Here is a 3,051-nt window from a genome sequence, read left to right on the forward strand (position 1 = left end):
GTTCGTACCTGGTAAGATGACAAAAGCTCATGGCTGACGACACGGCGGAGGCTACGCCAGTTATCATTATGGCTTGACCAATTAATGGTGGTTGTAGTCCAACCCAAGGTGTTTTCCCGCAAGCAGATCGGGACGGTTGGCGAAACTAAGGTCGTTGGTAAGGATGTCAAAAAGTCCCGTGGGACCCTGTTCCCGTGGGGGCCCCGTCCCGTTTGGGGGATTTTTTTAAAAAAAATTGGGGGCGGGGGCAAGGTTAACCCCCGTTTTTATTTCGGGGGTGGGGGCGGGGGTAGGCAATCCCGTCCCGAAATCCCCATGGGGACCCCGTTAATAAATTACACATATATTTACATATATGAATTATATAAATATAATAAACAATAACATGATTTTGAGCTTCCAAAATTCATCAAAAAACATGTTTTTAAGTTGTTAGTATAATTTTTTAAAATGCCATAATTTTTTTATTTTTAATATATAAAATTCTGCTATAAATAATTATTTGTTACCCAAAAAATAGCTTATTTTAGCCTAAATAACAACTTCTTTTAGACCAAAAAAAAGTAGCCCAAAATCAATCGGGGGCGGGGGAACGGGGGCGGGGGCGGGGGTAGGAACATTGAACATTCCGGGGGCGGGGGCGGGGGCGGAGGAACAGGGAAATTTCGGGGGTGGGGGCGGGAGATGCACTCCCCGCCCCGTTTGCCCCCGTTGACATCCCTAGTCGTTGGTGGTGAGGCATTCCTCCACCACTTCCGTAGACGAAACTAAGAAAACCCGGCGGGTGCCCAAACGAAGCATGAGCATTGGACCATGGCGGGCGGAGAGTTTACCTAAGGCTCGGTAGGGCGGCCGGCTTCTCAGCGGGTAAAGATGACCCACAATTGGTAAACATGGGAAGGGGCTTGGTGTTAATTTTATGTTTTTCCCTAGGGCAACTTGCTTAATCCATATTACGGCAACGATTGAGAAAATTATAAAAAATATTGGCTCCATATTTATTCAAGGCTTAATTTGTTGTATATTATTCTCGTCCAAATGCTACCAAATATTTATAGTGAGAGCATGGACAGAAATTAATGCTACCACATAGGCATAAACGCGTGATTTACCTTGAAACATCGTAGTTCCATATATCGGCATCAAATCAATATATAACAGGGCCCATATATATAATATTGCGTGGTCTTAAAATGAAAACATTTATCTCAAAAAAATCATGTTATTTCATTTGCAAATCAATCAAACTTAGGTTGATAAGAGTCTCCCCACCTTACATTCGTGTCTGTGTCAGTGTCAGGTTATTTAATCAACGATGACGAGTTTGAATTAAAAGAAATTGTTCATATGATGGGTAGGTACCGAGTGAACAAGAAAAAGTCTTCTTCAAATGCATCAAGATTCAACCAAGCATATGAAATGCATAAAATGGCATCAATAAACAATATAAATTGAATTAGAAAAACCAAAGGCGGATGACTAAAAAATATATCAATGAAAGTTTTTGATAAAAAAGCACCAACCACCTTTCACATTTCAAGAGAGGAGCTGCAATTGATTTTAATGTTGAAGGTGAACATTAAGAAAAAAAAACCTTGCCAGTCTTGTTTTTGTATCATGTTTTAGTTTATTTTTTATTTGGTGGTATGTTTTATTTTACTTGTTTTATCTTAACTATGTACTGTTTTTATTTCTAATTTTAATATTCTTATGTTTATTAGAAAAAAAAAAAAAACTATTAAGGAATGACAGTGAAAGGTGACTATTTCTATTTTTATTAATTTTTTATTGACTTATCAAAGTATAGTCTTTTAATTTTATTAAAAAAAATAAAATAACGTGAAGTGAAACATAACTATTTCCTAAGATTTAAGGTGTGAGTGAGAGTGAAAGCAAAATGGATGGCACCAAGGTGGCAAAGTAAAAATGAGAGATGTTGTCGAAACGGAAGTTGCGTAAGTATTTGTAAAAACTTGACAATCATCATATGTTTCATCAAAAACAAAATTAGAGTTAATTCACATCGAATGTAACAACCAAGGTTGTACAATTCGTTATTCGGTACTTGTTCGGCCGACTACCGAGTAGCGAGTGCTCAGAAGTACTCGGGAGTACTCAGATTCGATAATTCATGCATAAATATTTTTAGGGAACTTGTATCCTTCAAAATCATAAGTTGACATCTTAAGTTGATTGAAATATATATATATATATATATATATATATATATATATATATATATATATATATATATATATATATATATATATATATATATATATATATATCAAAATTAGATACATGTGAATACATAAAAACTGAAAAACACATAATTGTCTCACTTCGTAAACAATTACCGAAAATCTAAGATATATATATATATATATATATATATATATATATATATATATATATATATATATATATATATATATATATATATATAGTAATAATCACATGTGTGTTAAATAATAAACCGTTAAGTATATTATACGTATTAATCACTAAGTTGATCGGGTTTTACAACAATACTTAGTTCAGTAAGGGCCGATCGGGAAGTACTTGAGATTCTGTAACTCGCCTCGGTAAGAGTCCGAGTAGTGAGTACTCGGAGGAGTAATCGGCCAACTCGATAAGTTTTACAACACTGGTAACAACACATGTTTAACGGCATTAAAATTTTACACCCCGTTCCACCGGATCTTCTGCCAAATCAACTCGGATTTATAACAAGCTACAATGCAAAACGAAAGAGAAATATAGTGATTATTATTTTTAGGATTTAATGTAACGTTGTTTCTAATTTTATGTTTAGTAGGTGCTTAATGTAACTTTTTTATTTTCCATTATGGTAATGTAACTTTTATTTGTTTTATTAATAAACTTTTTTTTTAGCAAAATGTTATTAAAATAATGTATTAAAAAAAACGTATACAAATTATATGAATTGGCGAGTATTTCCTGAAGTACTAAAGGCATAGTAGTATCTAAGTGTAGTGGATGTGATGTTGAGTTTACGTTAAAAATCTTATGAAGTATACCTAAAAACAT

This window comes from Lactuca saligna, chromosome 1 (genome assembly GCF_052625555.1).
Source record: "Lactuca saligna cultivar CGN05327 chromosome 1, ASM5262555v1, whole genome shotgun sequence".
NCBI lineage: Eukaryota > Viridiplantae > Streptophyta > Magnoliopsida > Asterales > Asteraceae > Lactuca > Lactuca saligna.